The 19,694-nt window shown below is 41.0% G+C and overlaps 1 pseudogene; it reads left to right on the top strand.

Moving 5' to 3' along the window:
• The window catches only part of LOC107620146, a 38,440-nt pseudogene continuing 37,719 nt past the window's right edge, over positions 18,974-19,694 (top strand).

Below are 19,694 nucleotides of genomic sequence, written 5' to 3'. Positions count from 1 at the left end.
TATGCCTTCGTAAATTACTGAGAAAAAAGTACCACACATTATCAGTCTCTCTCTATGATGGCAAAAGCAATCGGCATAATGTTTTGGTTCCTATCTTGTGCAGCTGCAACCAAAAGACAACCTTTGTATTTTTTATAAACGTGTGCACTATCAACCTGAACCAGTGGCTTGCAATGCTAGAAAGCTCTAATGCATGGATTAAAACTCCAGAATATCCGGTGAAGTATGTTGACACCGTCCACCTCTTCACTCCCATTATACAAGGATTGTGTTTCTATTTGTATCATTGAACCAGGCATCTTCTGAACCATTACCGAGAACCACAATGGCAAAGCTTGGTAAGATTCTTCTCAACCACAAAAAATTTTGGCTATCGACTTTTGCTTTGCTAACCAACCTTTCAGTAACTAATAGTGTAGTTGAACTTTGACTGTACTTCCGTAATTATAGATTTCACTTTTATGGATATGTCAGATTCAACTAATGGCCTCATAGCCTTAGCAACCGAGTCCAAGTCCAACTTAGAGTGATCTTGTGAAATCATTCCCATGGAGCACGTGTGCCTCCCATTGTATCTCTCTATCTCCCAACAACCTTTCTTCTGTATCAAGTTGGCTCGGATAAGCCAATCGCATCCATGGCCATACTTCTTGCATTTTGCATATAACGCCTGTGGCTCGGATTGATAAACAACACAATCGACTCCTTTTGAGATAGTATAACTTCAAATTGCTGCAACGATCGACTTTCTAGAACTGTATTCCAATTCGAACCTGAACTTCCTATCCTCAAGATCAACATCCCCTACAGAAAAAACAAATTGTCACTCATCGATCCATCCAAAATATAATATTAAGGAAATGATATTACTCACTTCTCACGTACCTATGTTCGCATATTCGAATAATTTCGGTGCATGCATGGTGTCAAGATCCAAGCTACGCATAAAATGTAGAACGTCCATAGGTTGACTGACTGCGAGTGGAACCACTACGTTTTTTATGACTGCCTCACCTCCTCCATCACCATCGTTGTCCTCGTCACCGGCATTGTAGGTAGCTTCAAAGTCCTCTTCGATATCATAGTTCATTCCTTCGTACACTTCAACTCTATCATCTTCCACATGTGGGTCATGTTGAATCCCATCCGTAGTTATATGTTCAAATTCAACGTACAACTTAATCTTTGAGTGTTGCACCAGAGTTTGCTGGTGAATATAAAACATACGCTAAATACTTGTTTAGGCAAAAATAGACATAATATCTAACTGTATAAGCCGCCAAATACGATAACCGGACTTGTTCATACCCTGGGTCGAGCTATCCGACCTGGGATGATTGGCGACAAAGCGACCGACCTCTTCAGGTCAGGCTACCCGACCTCTTCTCAAAGAGGTCGGCCAAATCGACAGGAAAGCCCAATAAAGGGCCCAAATAGAGGAACACGACCCAAATCCAAAGGCAATCCAAGCCTACAGAGATAAAGGCGGTTCCCTTGAAGATAAGCTGACTTCACTTAAAGTAAGATAAGATAAGATAAGATAACTAACTTATCTTATCAGAAAGGTCAGCCCACACTACTATAAATACACTGGAGCACCCAGGTATAACTCATACTCTGATTCTACATAAAACCTGCTTAATACCCGTGCTAACTTAAGCATCGGAGTCTCTTGCAGGTACACCCCACCTTCCGGTGGCCAAGGATCAGCAGTGCAGCAAGTCCAACAAGTCGAATACAACAGCTCCGGCAGTCATCAGCCAGCCGGACACGTTATCTCCGACCAGTACGGAAGATCTCGTCCGAGATCAACCTCCAGTTTTAGGTAACCCTCGGAACATTGGCGCCGTTGCCGGGGAACCTGGAAGTCATCCCATTACCATGGCGGACAACCATAACAATGACCACGATTCAGGTCTGGAAGAGAGAACGCCGCACAAGAACGCGGATGTCACACTACAAGACACTCCGGAAATCAACAAAGACAACGACTCACTAAATTCAGGGGCAATAGAAGCACTCCTAGATCGCCTAAAACAACTAGAAAAAGAAACTCAACAACAACGGGAAATCGGAAGGGATCTACAAAGAGAGATGCGGTGACGTCAGGAGTTGGAAGAAAAACTACAGCAATTAGAAGCCGATCTCAAATTAAAGGCCCCCCGGGCCAATCTGGAAGAAAATTCACGCAAAGAGCAAGACCCGTTCACCAGGGAAATCATGAAAACCAAAATTCCAAAAGACTTCAAACTCCCGGATATGACCCTCTATGATGGCACCAGGGATCCCAACCACCACCTCAGTAACTTCAGAAGCAGAATGTACCTCACCGACGCCCTAGATGCTGTTCGCTGCAAAGCTTTCCCAACAACTCTCACAAAGACAGCCATTCGATGGTTCGACAACCTACCCCCAAAGTCCATCTCAAGCTTTGATGACCTAGCTAAAAAATTCCTAGCCAGATTCTCCATTCAGAAAGATAAAGCCAAGCACGCCCCCAGTTTACTAGGGATCAAACAAGGAGATCGGGAGAGCCTCCGCAACTATATGGAGAGATTCAACAAAACATGCATGGACATACAAAGTTTACCCACAGAGGCTGCCATCATGGGACTCATCAACGACCTACGAGAAGGACCCTTCAGCCAATCTATATCAAAAAAATACCCGACCTCCTTGGATGAAGTGCAGGAACGAGCCGAAAAATACATCAATATAGAAGAAAATGCTCGGTTAGGAGAGACCTCAAAATCCGGGGCCTCTTACCGAGACAGAGACAAGGAATCCAAGAGGAAAGAAGATCGACAAGGGGAGAAAATCAAAAAGTACCATAATTACACTCCTCTCAAGGCATCCTTGGTCGAGATATACAAAGAAGTGTGCCATACAGAAAAAATCCCCCCAGCACGGCCACTCAAAGGCAAAAAGGGAGGAGGAAACCGGAAAGAATATTGCGAATACCACCGAGTCCGAGGACACTCCACAAACGAATGTTTCGACTTAAAAAATATCATAGAAAAATTAGTGAGAGAAGGAAAGTTAGATCGATTCCTGGCCACCCGAGATGATGATCAAAGAAAGAGACGAAGAGATGAGGATACTGAACGAACAGAACGATCACCTCGGACACCAGAAAGACATGTCCACATGATACATGGCGGATTCACAGTAGGTGGGATCTCCAAATTCTCTCGCAAAAGATATCTCAAAGAAGTATATCATGTCGAAGGAGAGGAAGAAGCACTCAACATCCCAGCAATAACATTCACTAAAGAGGACGCATCCGGCGTCATCGCAGGACACGACGATCCCATGGTCATCACCATCATATTAGCAAACGCCAACCTACACCGCACCTTAATAGACCAAGGGAGTTCTGCCGACATCTTATTCAAAATAGCCTTTGATAAACTCAGCTTGGAAGAAAAAGAACTTCAAGCATATCCAAACAGTCTGTTTGGACTAGGAGATACCCCGGTTCGACCACTAGGATACATACCACTACATACAACCTTCGGAAGAGGGAACCAATCCAGGACCCTCAAAATAGATTACATCGTGATCGACGTAAGTTCAGCTTACAATGCTCTCATAGGTCGGACAACACTCAACGAACTCGGCGTGATAGTTTCGACCCCACACCTATGTATGAAATTCCCAACACCAAAGGGGATAGCCACGATAAAAGCAGATCAAAAAATGGCACGTCGCTGTTACAACGAAAGCCTAAACCTCAGAGGCAAAGGAGAAGAGTTCCGCACAATCGAGCTAGGTGGAGTTCAACGACGAGAAGAACTTCGTCCCCAGCCAGAGGGCGAGATAGAAAAGATTCAGATCGGGGACACCTCGGAAAAAATAACCAATATCGGCACAATCCTAAAAGGAGACTCAAAGGAATTACTAATACAGTTCCTGCGAGATAATGTCGATCTCTTTGCATGGAAAGCCGCAGATATGCCAGGCATAGACCCTAAGCTGATGTGTCATAAGTTGGTGGTCTATCCAGGATCCCGACCGGTACAGCAGAGATGAAGAAAACTTGGGCCAGAATGATCCCAGGCTGTGGAAGAACAAGTACAGGCACTACTGGAAGCAGGATTCATAAGAGAAGTCAAATACCCACTATGGCTAGCCAACGTTGTCTTGGCGAAAAAATCAAATGGGAAGTGGCGAATGTGCACCGATTACACCGATCTCAACAAGGCTTGTCCAAAGGACCCTTATCCACTCCCAAATATCGACGCTCTGGTAGACGCTTCCTCCGGATATAAATATCTCTCGTTTATGGATGCATACTCGGGATACAACCAGATCTCCATGTATCCATCAGATCAAGAAAAGACCTCGTTCCTAACACCGAAAGCAAACTACTGTTACATTGTGATGCCTTTCGGTCTCAAGAACGCAGGAGCTACTTATCAAAGGCTAATGAATAAAGTCTTCTCGGATCACATCGGAAAGATCATGGAAGTCTACGTCAACGACATGTTAATAAAAATACAAAGTGAAGAGACATTATTGTCCGACCTGGCCCAAGTATTCGACACCATAAGGAAGCATGACATGCGACTCAATCCAGCAAAATGCACCTTTGCGGTAGAAGCAGGCAAATTCTTAGGTTTCATGCTCACACAAAGAGGAATTGAAGCAAATCCGGACAAATGTCAGGCCATACTCAATATGAAGAGCCCAACCTGTGTCAAAGAAGTACAGCAACTCAACGGGAGATTGGCAGCCCTATCCCGATTCTTAGCAGGAGCCGCGATAAGATCTCTCCCCTTCTATGCTACTTTAAGAAAGGGAAGGCAGTTCGAGTGGACGACAGAATGTGAGCAAGCCTTCCAAGACTTTAAAAAGTTCTTAGGACAGCCACCTATCCTCTCCCGACCACAAAAAGGAGAACCACTCATATTATATCTCGCAGTAGGAAGCCGGGCAGTAGCGTCAGCACTAGTCAGAGAAGACGAAAACGGACAATAACCCGTCTACTTCATTAGTAAAGCACTACAGGGATCCGAAGCTGAACTACCAGAAAATAGAAAAAATTGCATATACTCTCATTCTAACATCTAGACGACTCCGTCCTTACTTCTAGGCCCACACCATCAAAGTTCGCACCAACCAGCCCTTGAAAGGAATATTGCAGAAAACAGATTTAGCAGGTAGAATTCTACAATGGGCAGTCGAGTTGTCAGAGTTCGACCTCCAATATGAAGCTCAGACGGCCATTAAGTCACAATATCTGGCCGATTTTATCGCAGAATTCACAGATGTCCTGGAAACCCTCACAGAGTGGAATCTCTATGTGGACAGTTCTTCAAATAAAACTGGAAGCGGCGCAGGAGTGATAATAGAAAGCAACCAGGGAACCCAAGTTGAGCTCTCCCTCAAGTTCGGGTTCCCGGCTTCGAATAACCAAGCAGAATACGAAGCACTGCTAGCTGGTTTGAAGCTGGCTGAAGAGGTTGGAGCTCGAAAACTCAACATCTACAGTGATTCGTAAGTTGTCACATCACAAATAACAGGGAGCTACCAAGCCAAAGATCCCACCATGAAAAGGTATTTAGGTAAGACCAAGCAATAGCTCGGACAAATCGGGGAATATAAGATATACCACATACCCCGAGAACAAAATGCCCGAGCTGACGCACTCTCGAAACTAGCCAGCACCAAACCAAGGGGCAACAATAGAAGCCTCATCCAGGAAATGTTACAAAACCCGTCAATCTCGGAAGAGGAAAAAGTCCTAGCCATAACAAGCCAGGACTAAGGATGGATGACTCCCATAATTAACTACCTCAGAGCAGGAACACTCTCCACAGAAGAAAAAGAGGCAAAAAGGCTAAAAAGGGAGGCACAATACTACACCATTATAAACAACATCATGTACAAAAGAGGGATCTCAGTACCATTACTGAAATGCGTACCGACCTCCCACACAAAGGAAGTGTTAGAAGAAGTACACGGCGGCATTTGTGGCAATCATCTCGGAGCACGAGCTCTATCCAAAAAAGTGCTCCGGGCGGGGTTTTATTGGCCAACTCTACAGAAAGAAGCTACAGAATTTGTAAAGACATGCCCACCATGTCAGAAACATGCCAACTTTCACATCGCCCCACCAGAAGAGCTCATCAGCGTAACTTCCCCTTGGCCGTTTGCAAGGTGGGGGCTCGACCTTCTTGGCCCCTTCCCCCAGGGGTCAGGACAAGTTAAATTTCTCATAGTAGGGGTAGACTATTTCACAAAATGGATTTAGGCAGAGCCCCTAGCCAACGCCACCGCTCAAAGAAGCCAGAAATTCCTATATAGAAACATTGTCACAAGGTTTGGGGTTCCACACTCCATCACCACGGACAATGGCACTCAATTCACAGACGCAGGCTTCAGGAGACTAGTAGCCGACTTAAATATAAAGCACCAGTTCACCTCCGTCAAACACCCTCAAGCCAATGGACAGGCCGAAGCCGCCAACAAAGTCATATTGGCTGGGTTGAAACGGAGACTACAAGATGCAAAGGGAGCTTGGGCCGAAGAACTTCCACAAGTCCTATAGGCATATCGAACAACGCCACACTCCACCACAAATGAATCACCATTTCGACTAGCATATGGAGTGGAGGCAATGATCCCAATAGAGATCGAGGAAGGGTCATCCAGAGTAGTCCACTACAATGAAGAAGCCAACTCCCAAATTCAGAGGGAAGAACTCGACCTACTACCTGAAATCCAAGAAAGAGCTCGGATCAGGGAAGAAGCACTAAAACGACGGATGGCTTCCAGATATAATCAAAAGGTAGTGTCGAGAAGTTTTGCAGAGAATGATCTCATCTTAATCCGAAATGATATCGGAACAACTCGACCAGGAGAAGGAAAGTTGGAAGCAAACTGGAAAGGACCCTACCGAGTTGTAGAAGTACTCGGGAAGGGCTATTACAGACTGTCCGAACTCAACGGACGAGAGCTTCCCAGATCATGGCACACTTGCAACCTAAGAAGGTACTACAGTTAGGAAGGTAACAGATCTCATTATTGGATGCACTCTTTTTCCTGAAAAGGTTTTTTAATGAGGCACCAAGTTGAGACCCAGACACTATCCGACTTGAAGGGATGAAAAAATTCCCACATGTATATATTTGCACTTTTACTTTGAATAAAGTTTATTTAGATATTTCTACAAGAATTCAAGATGCATTAATCTGAAGAATTCATCATCCGATTATAAAGCGACAGGTCGACAGAAAGTGAAAAACAATTTCACTGCACGACCACGATAAAGACAAACCGTCCGATAAAGGTGAAAGCGCGATTCACCCAAAGGACGATCTAAAGATGCCAACCACTTTCTACAAATCGGCAAAAATAAACACAGAATAATGTAAGAAGTTATCGAAAGCAATCCAAAAAAGAACCTGACGAGGTCTTACGGATAGCTAAAATAATAACTTAAAGACTGGCCGACGTCCAGAAGTCGGACCAAGTCAACCCAAGTTATAAGTAAACCCTGGAAAGAGGTCTGGCCAACCCTATTAAAGAGGATTACTTTAACTTAGAAGGGCTCTACCTAACAAAGTCAGCCGAAAATAAAAAGGGTTATAAAAGTAATCCCTGAAAGAGACCTGACAAAGGTCCAAGAAAGAGGATTACAAAAATAACCTGGAAAGAGACCGACCTAACGAAGTCGGTCTCCTACAACGAAAAGTTATAAAAGTAATCCCTGAAAGAGAACTGACCAAGGTCCAAGAAAGAGGATTGCGAAATAACTTAGAAGAGATCGACACAAAGAAGTCGGTCTCCTACAACGAAAAGTTATAAAAGTAATCCCTGAAAGAGACCTGACCAAGGTCCAAGAAAGAGGATTGCGAAATAACTTAGGAGAGATCAACACAAAGAAGTCGGTCTCCTACAACAAAAAGTTATAAAAGTAATCCCTGAAAGAGACCTGACCAAGGTCCAAGAAAGAGGATTGCGAAATAACTTAGGAGAGATCGACACAAAGAAGTCGGTCTCCTACAACGAAAAGTTATAAAAGTAATCCCTGAAAGAGACTTGAACAAGGTCCAAGAAAGAGGATTACGAAGTAACTTAGAAGAGATCGACACAAAGAAGTCGGTCTCCTACAACGGAAAGTTATAAAAGTAATCCCTGAAAGAGACCAGACAAAGGTCCAAGAAAGAGAATTACGAAGTAACTTAGAAGAGAACGACATAAAGAAGTCGGTCTCCCACAAATCGGTTATAAAAGTAATCTCTAAAAGAGACCTGACCAAGGTCCAAAAAAGAAGATTACTTTAAATACTTGAAAAAGATTGACACCGGTCAACTACTTGGAAAAAAACAAAGAAGTCGGGCAGGGATTGTTAAATTGGATCCACACATCGACAACAAACCGGTTCAAAGAAGCTAAGCAAACAAGCCCTCAAAGAAGCCAAGACAGGCGCAAGCAAATGTGATGTAAAAGCCTCAGGGTCAGACCCAAAAGCTTAGAAGCTATTCATTGTGTTTTTAAATAATGTTGCTAAACAAGCAACCAGAAAAAGTGTCAACAAAATAAACCAAAGAGTTTTAAAGCCCACAAGCCGGGCCAACTGCAAAAATATCCAACATAAATCAGCTAAAGGTTAGAAGGCTTCTTAGCAGCATCAGTCTGAGGAGAAGGAGGGCGAGCCTGGAGAGGAACAGCATCCACAGTACCATCGTCCCGGTTTAAAATCTGACAGTCAGGATCAAAAGCGGGAGGATCGACCTTGGCAGGAGGAACCGTAGGCACTGACACCTTGGCAGAAGACACAGGGAGGGGATCGACCTCATCATCATCATCAGGGACAATCTTGCCATCCCTGACAATGTTGTCCAAGCTAAAGGGAGTGAGATCGGCCTCGAGAGCAATAACCCGAACTTGCTCCTTCAAGTTCTCGTAAGCAGCAGTCACGCTGCCAACGAGATGACTTTGGAGCTCAGAATAATCTTCCCGGACATTGTCGAGCTCCCCCCTCAGACGCAACATCTCCCGATAGGATGTAACGTAACTATCCTTGTGCATCAGGGTTATGTCCTCAGCCAACCTCAAAGAAGCTGCCAGTGATTGAGAACTCGCCTTCTCGTTCTCTAAGTCCTTCTCCAGCTTGGCTACCTTTATCTCAAGTTCCTCCTTCAACTCCCTCATCCGATCAAACTCTTGTTTTGCCTCCTCCATAAACGCTTTAGTGGCATGGAGAGGGAGATTCTGAGCAGTCCGATATATGGCGGCCGCCATATACGCCATCTTTACGTGATTTCGGGCCATAAATTCCAAGTGATGGAGGATGGACACATCATCCGTAGAGAGGGAGCCGTAGGGACCGATTTGTTGATCCACAAACTCAATGGCATTGAAATCAGGAGCATCGAGGTCAAAGGGCTCGGCTGTTTTTTGTTTTTTATTGGGAGGAGCAACAGATGGAGGGCAGAAGTGGGGTGAGGATCCACCAAATGAACTCGGGGTGTAGGGACCACCTTCTTCACCCCAGGAGAACTCGGCACTGATGGCTTCTCGCGCATTTGGGAGGACCCCTCCCCAGCCGCCTTGGCCGCAATATTCCTGGCAGCGGTCGCCCTCTGCGCCCTCTTAAAAGCTTTCATAGCTTCATTATTCTTCATTGCCTCTGCAAATAAAACAGAAGTTAAGCTACAAGTCGGATAAGTCGGAAAGGCAGCTACAAGCAACATAAACAGATAAACACAAGATACCCAGTTCAGTTTAAAGAAGAGAAAGATTGGTTAGAAATTTCTTTGTGTCGAGATGGGGAGGATGACCCCAGCGATCTTCCAAGACAGTCACGAAGGCTCGTTCAGCCTCATCCAGCATTTTTCACGCATATCTAGAGACCCTCATATCTTTTTGCCATTCCAAGGGAAAAGCAGGTTCGTCATTTTCATCCAGAAAAAAGGGCCGAGCTCCTTCAACAGTTCGGACTTTGAAAAAGTAGTTTTTAAAATCACGGAACGACTCGTCAAACATAGAAAAGACCTTCTTTCCCTGGGTGGAATGGAAGGAGACCCAAGCTGACTTCTTTTTTACCACACCGGGCTTAGTCAAGACAAACAGATAGAAAAAGAGAGATTAGGAAGCAGGAATACCAAAACCATTGCACAACAATTGGAAAATTTTTATGAAACCCCAGGAATTTGGGTGAAGTTGAGAGGGGGCAACATTACAGGACCATAACAGATCGGTTTCAAATGGAGTAAAAGGAAGGGTGATACCCAGCGGACTGAAGAAAAAATCATAAACATAAAAGAAGGGGCGATCATCAACAACCCGAGTAGAAAAGCAGACTCTTTCATCAGAAGAGGGAGGGACAAGCTCATAGTTCTTCTCATCACTAGAATTACTACAAACACTATGAAACTGTCTAAGCTGTGCACAAAATTCAGAATCAACCAGAGAGACACACATAAGAACCATCGAGTCCACCCAATCGGCTATACCCTCAGGAACCCGGGAAGGCATCTATACAACGTTATTTCGGGAAAACATGAGGCCAACTAAACCCTACAAAAGAAAAGAAGAATGTATTACTCAAAAACATCTCGGCGGGCGAATACACAGAAAAAGGAAGCCCCAAGACTCAAACTAAAACTTCTGGGGCATCCTTTGGAGGCAGTAACAAAGCGAGGTATCAAGGAAAATCTACTTACGTCCCGGCATCCCGCAAACAAGAATAGAAGACCTCAAACAGCAAGCATTTTTCATAGGAGAAAGACAAAACACAAACAAAACAGAAAATCATCTTCCTACAGTCTATCAGCAAGAAACAACAGCAAACATACCAAGCAAAAATCACCAAAGATGCAACCTTTTTTTCAGAATCAGACAAAATTATCATTCCAAAGCTTCAAAATCAAAAGCATTTCACAACATGCAAAAACCCTAAAGGTATCAAGCAACAGGAAAAGCAAAAAAGACCATGCAAAAGACGAAGAAATTACGAAACGCACAGTGATCAGGCACAGCAGAAAGTAGAAAGATCCAAACTTTTCCCAACTAAGATAAAAACTTTCTCAAAATAGGCATAAAAATGACATAGGAGGAAAAATCGAACCTGGAAAATAGAAGAAAACCTCGAAAGAAAGCTGAAGAGCAAGAAGCGACAGAGCCACCCTTCGAACGGAAAAAATTCGCCGGAAGAAGACAGAAGGAGAAACCCAAAATCACTCCTTTTCCACAGAAAGCAGTAGAAGAGCAGGCGTCGCAGGAAGAAACTGTGAAACTCTAAGGAAAAACAGAAAATGAGAGAGTAAAGGGAGAAGTTACGAAGAGGAACGAAGAAGAGAAACCGTTTCTGATGGCAAAATTCAAAATAAAACCAAGGGAAACGGGACATTTAAAGTCAATTAATGAGGGTATTAAACCCTCGCACGTTTCCAAAGCGCCGATATAAAAGCGCGCGCTTTTAAAGGAAAACGTTCCACATTCAAAAAGACTCTACAAAGAAAGGAATCGACAAAATGCTTGAGTTCGGCTTCGCCAAAGAAGGACTGAAGTCAAAGACTCGACCTCAGCAAAAAGACCGAGCTCAAGCAGGGGCACTGTTCATACCCTGGGTCGAGCTATCCGACCTGGGATGATTGGCGACAAAGCGACCGACCTCTTCAGGTCAGGCTACTTGACCTCTTCTCAAAGAGGTCGGCTAAATCGACAGAAAAGCCCAATAAAGGGCCCAAATAGAGGAACACGACCCAAATCCAAAGGCAATCCAAGCCTATAGAGATAAAGGCGGTTCCCTTGAAGATAAGCTGACTTCACTTAAAGTAAGATAAGATAAGATAAGATAACTAACTTATCTTATTAGAAAGGTCAACCCACACTACTATAAATACACTGAAGCACCCAGGTATAACTCATACTTTGATTCTATGTAAAACCTGCTTAATACCCGTGCTAACTTAAGCATCGAAGTCTCTTGCAGGTACCCCCCACCTTCCGGTGGCCAAGGATCAGCAGTGCAGCAAGTCCAACAAGTCGAATACAACAGCTCCGGCATTCATCAGCCAGCCGGACACGTTATCTCCGACCAGTACGGAAGATCTCGTCCGAGATCGACCTCCAGTTTCAGGTAACCCTCGGAACAGGACTCCTATAGAGAATATTGCCAACTCTCTTTAAAACATCACTATGCTTTGATAGAGATTGTACTATAGTTCAGCGAACATCACAGTGCATGGAACCACAAACTGTAACACCCTAACTACCAAAGCTCACGCTTCCGGCTGCGCGACTCTGATAGCTCGGACATTACGACGACTTTTATATTATTTAATACTAAAATATGAGCCTGTTTGAAACTTTAAACCGCAATACCGCTCCCAAAAATACTTTCATCCGATAACATACATCCATAGATACCATACAACTTACAAAACTCATAAAGAGTACATCCATATATATATATATATATATCCTATCCCTCTTACAGAATATCTCAAGATAAAGGCGAGGGTACAAATAATAGTCTAAAGCAATACAGAGCATTTCAACAACAACTAAATAAACTCTTCGTGACTTCTGCGCCCATATCCTGAAAGGGGAAAAATGTAGGGGGGTGAGAACATCATCCTCGAAAGGGTTCTCAGTAGAGGGTTTTTGGGAATTACTGTAATAGGATACGTGAAGATAAACCGTACCAGTGATTAATAACCGTTTATGCCTCTTTTCAAAAATCACGGTTTACAATAAAAGAGAAAATCTGAAATCCTTTCTGAAAGAGGAAATTGTTCATTTAAAACAATATTTCGAAAGCCTTTCAAAAGGTTTATCTATGCTAAACCAAAAATAGCCTTTCATACTATTCCAAATCAGAAACACAAAATCGAAACCAACCATCGGTCCGTCTCATTTCAACCACGGCCCTAGGCCCAACAATCCAACAACAACCAATCACCACAATCCAACAGAGTCCCAGTTGCAAACACATATAGGAGGTTCAAGCACAAACAAACAGTTACAGCAAGTAGAGCAAGTAGCAGATAATCTCAAATAGTCACAAAGGCAAACCAAGTACAATATGCACACCCAAATAATGTCACATAAATGCATATGATGCATGCCTGTTCCTAGTGGCTGATGATATCATCTGTCGGTTATAGAGCCAACCCGACAAGTCCTGGTAGCTAACCATTGGACTGTCCCTCTGTCGTGTCTCCCCAACTCAAGTTATACTTAATATAAACTTGATCATAATCATGATCCACATCCATTACCCTCACTGGTGAATATTTATGGGGGTGAGCTCATCCGGGGCTTTCACAGTGCCCGGCCACCCTGACGACATAGGGTAAAAAGAGCTTTGAGCCTCAACCTGGAGCACGTGGTGGCTAGCCACTGCTTTCTCCCAGGGAAACTCTTATCTCTGATAGTGGAAGTGCAACATTCACATTTATCAATGATTCAGCATATACATGCATTCAATCTCATCCATGGATCAACATCCATCTCAGCCATCCGGCTCACGGTTCAGTCCAGAACCAGCCAATATTCATATCGTACACAGCCATTCCGGCTCACGGTTCAATCCAGAACCAACCAATATTTATAATCATACACAGCCATTCCGGCTCACAACAAAACATTACTTCCACATTCAACATCATCAATTCATAAAACCGGCATTTAAGCCATAAATCACTTTTTCCCAAATCATTTCACTTTGAAATCAAGTTTCAACTCTTTTCAGCCTTGGCTTTAAAGATCTCATTTCTCAAATCATCTCAGGCTCATAAGCCACTTTTACTCAAGGTAAATTCCCCTTTTAAAACCATGCCACTCTCGGCATCCTCTTTTCAAAACTTCCATAACCATGGAAAGTTAAAGATTCATTTTGAAACATTCAGAATCATCCATCCAACAATGGGATTTTATAACAAAGTTTCTCGGCAGAGTCCCAAGTCTTTAGGGAAAATTAATATAACTCATTTTCTCAAATTCACTTAAAATCATTAAAACATTGGCTTCCTGATTTGAGTAACAAAATAGGATCTAAGCCATACAGAGTCATAAAGTCAATTACTCTTTTCAAAGCCGTTTCTTTTACTTAAACAAAAATCAACTTCAACCACATGAGGAAATTCTAAAGCGTTTCAACTGCTCAGAAATTGTTTTAGTCTTATAAAAATTCAGAACTCAAGGAGTACTTAAAACCTTTCCCAAAACACTTTAAAATGAGACTTGTCAATAGACGCTCGGGTTCTTTCAAAGCCATTGAAACTTCTTTAATTGAAACCCCCAAGTCAAATCCAAATGCATAAACCCTTTTCACATTCAAGCAGCCTTAAAGCTTAAGTTTCATTTAAATAACTTGTTCACAAGGGAAATGTAATACTTTGCTTAAGAAATAAGACTAAATCACAATTTCCTTTCTAATAATTCATTTCAAAAGCATAAGTCACCCCTTTCTTAATAATTCAGATAAAATAGTAGAAATCTTTAACTCATCATTTTTCCAGAAAATATTTCAATAAATACTCGGATTTCATAGAAATTTCGGCAGCATCTCCCCTAAAACTTGGACTTTGCCACCCAGTTCGGGTCCCAACTAAACCGTTCCACAATCCTTTTCAACAGTCCAGAATCCAAAATCAATTCAAAATCAAACTAAATCCAACAGTCGCCTCATTGGCATATCTCAAAGAAACCGTTTCAAAATCACACCAATATCAACCAAATTAACTCATTACCAAAGCTTTAAAGAAACTGTTCAGCAACAATCATTTATCAAACCAAATCATTTAAAGCAAGCCAGGCTGAATTCAAGAGTGGATTCTATTTTTCACATTCTCAATAAAATTAACTAAAATCAATTCTCAACAGGTTAAACTCGATCTCAAAGCTTTAAAAGAATCAACTTGAAAAGCATTTCGTTTCACAAAACCACACAACAATTCAACCAACAGACGTTCATAACCAACCAAGGCAAATCAAGCCATACATAAGGCCGATACAATCACCAAATACACATTCACTCACATCAGTATCCATATGTAATAATTCCAATATATAAAATATAGTTTTGGAAAGCGCCCCTACCACAAAACGCAATTCCATAACCCAAACGCCTCACAGAGTCCTTTCCGCCTCAACCTGAACTGACAGCAACCAAAACCTCAGCTCCCAGTCACGTTCGCAATAACCATAGCAACACTAATCGCAACATACAATAATCAGGACTCGACCCTACGTTATCAAAACTCATATTCATTAACCGAACATAACAGAATACTAACGCGAGGCTTTTCGAAATACAAATACTTACTGAACTAACAAAACAGCCGCAGCTCCATATCAACCTGGCAACGGCTCCGTCAACCACCTCAAGCGGCAGCGGCAAATGAAAGACTCCGACAACCGCGACTGCACAACAACGTCATGACGATAAAGACCCATGAATAGAAAGGAATGAAGACCAAATGCAAGGACCCTTACCGGCAGGGCTTTTCCGGTGACTAAGCTGCATTCTCCGGCGGCAGAGACGGCGGAGCAGCTCGAAACGTCCAGCAGCAGTGGCGGCGCTAACCCAGCCCCAACATCCACCACCGTTTTCCGGCAACCAGAGGCGCTGTGGGGTTTCATGGCGGCGGAAGCGGCGGTGGCTGGGTGCGGTTCTGCCTCCTCTCCTCTGTACGACCCGGTGGCTTCCCTCTCGACAGCACAACGGCGACATTGCAGCAATTACCCACGACTGCCGCACCTTCACACTCTCTCCGCGGGTCCCTTGGCAGCATCGTTCCCTAGTAATGGTGGCGGTCTCGCACAGCAGTGAGAGACCCAGCGTTGGCGGCGCTATGGCTCGGCAATGGTGGCGCGAACAGCTCGCCTCCTCCCTGGTGTCGCACCACCTATGTCTCTCTCAAACCCAACGTCGTTTCCCCCTGCTCCTTCGAGCTCGACGGCAAGGGATCGACGACGGCGCAGTGGGTCGTGCTCCTCGTGTCTCTGGCCGATGTGCCCTTCCTTCATTGTCGCGCAGTCTCTCTTTCTCGGTGCCAGCAATGACGATGGCTTCAACCCACGTCCTTCTCACTCACAAGTCATACCACTTCTTTGACGTTGGTGGCGAACGGCGAGCAGCTTGGAGGCGATGGCAAGGCCCACCGACGCTGGCTCGCCCCTCCCTCTTCTCTTCCCCTGGCATGACTTAGACTCCCTCTCCCTTTTCTGTTTCTGTTTTCCTTTTCCATCATGGAAAAGAAATGCTGCTGCTGAGTTAGGAAGAAGGGGGTTTTGGCTGCAGCTGGGGCATGGGGAAACAATGGGTTACCGGGTCATAGGTTAGGGTTTTAGGGTTAGGGCTTCATTTTCAAAAATTAGGGTTAAGGGCATGGGCATTTTAGTAATTTCACTTAAAATAGGGATAATATAGTAATGAGAAATAAATTCTAATCCAACAATAATAATGTATAAAAATACCATTTGATCATCAATTTTACACTTTATTTTCAATAAAATGTCCCAACCAAATAATTAGAAATAATATACTTAATTTATTTAATTTCCAAAATAGCAGTATTAATATTCAAAATATTACTTATCTAATCCAAATCATATAAAATATTCATTATTTCACAGCTACCAACTTTATAATTCAAATATAGAAAATAATCCAATAATTATGAAATTGGATAATAATCATAACTCATCTCAAATTCAATAAATCAAAACTTGCCTTAATTATCTTTAATAAAATGATTTCTGAAATTAAGACTATAAATAACTATATGATTTGAGACTTGATCATAATAAGACTTTTCAAAGATTTTGGGTCTTACACAAACAAAAACAGATTCTTATATGCGAATCTTTCTTTCTCATGTGTATTTCGTATAATCTCCCCATTGTGGTACACCAATATATTTGCAAGACCCTCCATCACACCAATAATACACTAAAATACTTTTCTCGTAATAAAGTAAAATAGTAACAAATTTCGATTTTTATAGGCAGAGCACCCACTACGCATGTCACATGTTGGAATCACATCGAATCAATAGCTAACACGTGTCCAACACACCCTTGTGTGTTGGCCCCAATCTGAATACATATCCAGCATGTGCTCTGCGTGCTAACTCAACACGTGACCTGCGTGTTGGGTCTGCTCTACCTACAGCATGCATCGACATGCAATTATACCAAAAAGGCCAATTTCCAACCAAAACACTCAAATTATCTCCATATAGAAAAAATAGTCGTTTTCTACACTAATATTTATGTTCACTTCCATTAATTTTTAAATAAGCTTTTTATTTTATTTTTATAATTTATTTGTTTATATTGATATAAGTAAAATTTAAAAATTATCTATTTTTATTTTTATCATTTATATATTATATTACCTAACATTGTGTTAAATTAAATATTGACGTAACAAATGTAAATACTAGCAACGGAAAACGACTTACATCAACATTTAACATATTACTTTAATTTAGATGAGTAATAAAAAATTATAGAATTCAAAAATGTTGTTAGAGAGGACACGAATCTCTTTCTTTGTAGAAATGTGTCCATAAAAGATTATGCTACAGTCGACAAGATTGTCACCAAAACTTCTCGTTTTCATTTAATTTAGAGAAATGCGCTTTTCTATACTAATGTTTATATTCACTTCCATCAATCTTTAAATAAGTTTTTTATTTATATGAAATATTTTTTTAGATTTTTATTTTTGTAATTTATTTCTTTGTATTGGTCTAAGTAAAATTTAAAAATTATCTATTTTTATATTTGTCATTTATATATTATATTGCCTAACATTGTGTTAGATTAAATATTAACGTAACAAAAATAAATACTAACATGGCAAAAGAAACTACGTCAACATTTAATCTATTACTTTTATTTAGACAAGTAATAAACAAATTTTAGAATTTTCAAGGATGTTGCTAAAAAGGATACAAATTTCTTTCTCTACGAGAATGTGCACGAAAGATTATGCCAAAATCGACAAAGCGGTCAAAAATCTTCATTTTCTTCATTTAATTTATAAAAAAAAAGCTTTTTTATACTAACATTTATATTCATTTCCGTCAATCTTCAAAGAAGTTTATTATTTATATGAAATATATTCTTTTAGATTTTTATTTTATAATTTAATTTTTTATATTATTCTAGGTAAAATTTAAAAATGATCTATTTTTGTTTTTAGCGTTTATATATTATATTACCTAAAGTTGTGTTAGATTAAACATTGACATAAAAAAAGTAAATACTTACATGGCAAAACAAATTACATCAATATTTAACCTACTACTTTAGTTGCTGATAGAGTAAGATAGGCAAGTTTAAAAATTTATATAACCAAATTTTTTTTTTGTAGAAATTATTAAAAAAGTATTTTATAAGAAATTAAATTTTATTTAAACTTACTTTTGGTTATTAACTTAGACTTTATTTGCTTAGACTGTGATTAAAAGTCCAAAGCGTTCATCTTATTATAGTGCGTAGACCCAAATAAAAAAGTCGTTAAAAAGAAAATAAGTCCAATTCGTCTAAAAACACCCCACTACTGCGCAGAAGGCGATCAGCAAACCAGAGAGCTGCCTTAGAACAGCATTGAAGTTAGTTTCCTACTTTGTTCTGCCATTTTTCATTTACAAAACTAGTTCTTCAATATTTATTAGTAATATCCATGCCACATAGATTTACTCAGGTGATTTTAGAATGAACTTATTAGTGTTACACCTATGATTTCATTGTTTTACATGCTTGACGCTGAACCTCTTTATGTGTAACCTGGGAGAAGGAATTTACACTGTTATGAATCTTTGTATTTTGGTAATTTTATGTTTCTATCACTTTGGAATGAAGTTGTTTCAATATTTTATAATTTGATTATGAATATCATGGTTTTTTTTGTTTTATTTGTTGATTTTGTTTCTTCTTTTGGTTATTTATTTATTTAGAGTTAGTCTCTGAATTACAGAGTACGGTATTCTTAAAAGAAATGAATCCATTTCATTTTCAGTTTGTACCATCACCTCATCCTCTTGGATCTCCTCAGTTTCCAATGTTACCTCTTGAACCACCAAATTCAATTCATTTTGGCAAAATCGAAATGTTTGTAAACACCTCAGAGAATTGCAGGATACTCTTAATCTTGCAAAGGCAATATATCTTTTTTTGGCTTTATATATTATTTCACTTTTTTAAACTTAATGTTTCTACAAAATTAATAGCTTTTATGTTGTAAGCTAGTCAATTACATTCTTATCAAAATAATAAACTTGTTGTTTTTCTTACGCAGAAGGAGCTAGAGATGTTAATGATGATCAAAGATGGTAAAGTGTCGTTAGAAGATGTGAAACATGGATCTAACGAAACTTATCTGCCTGGTTTTCAAGAATATTTGCAAGACATAAGGGTTAATATAGAATCCCAATAATCGTTGGCAGTTGAAGCAGAAAATTATTTGATGTCAAAGTTAAGATCTGCGTTGGAGCCATTCAGATATGTTGCGCATGAAGCAAGTCCATGGGAGGAGAAATCTGCGACTACAAGGTTTGCGAATAAAGTGTACAAGTCCAAAAGAAATAAGCACTGGCAGAAGAAGAAAAGGAAGCGTATTGCAGAAATGCTAGCAAAGGTTACTTTCCCTTTGTTTTTGTGAGATGTTTTCATTGCCCTTTATTATAGCCGTTTCTTGAAACTCGTTCTATGTTTGGTTC

The sequence above is a fragment of the Arachis ipaensis genome, chromosome B10 (assembly GCF_000816755.2).
Source record: "Arachis ipaensis cultivar K30076 chromosome B10, Araip1.1, whole genome shotgun sequence".
In the NCBI taxonomy this organism is placed as follows: Eukaryota; Viridiplantae; Streptophyta; class Magnoliopsida; order Fabales; family Fabaceae; genus Arachis; species Arachis ipaensis.
The sequence above is the reverse complement of the archived record's forward strand: the minus strand, read 5'-3'. Positions and strand labels throughout refer to the sequence as shown.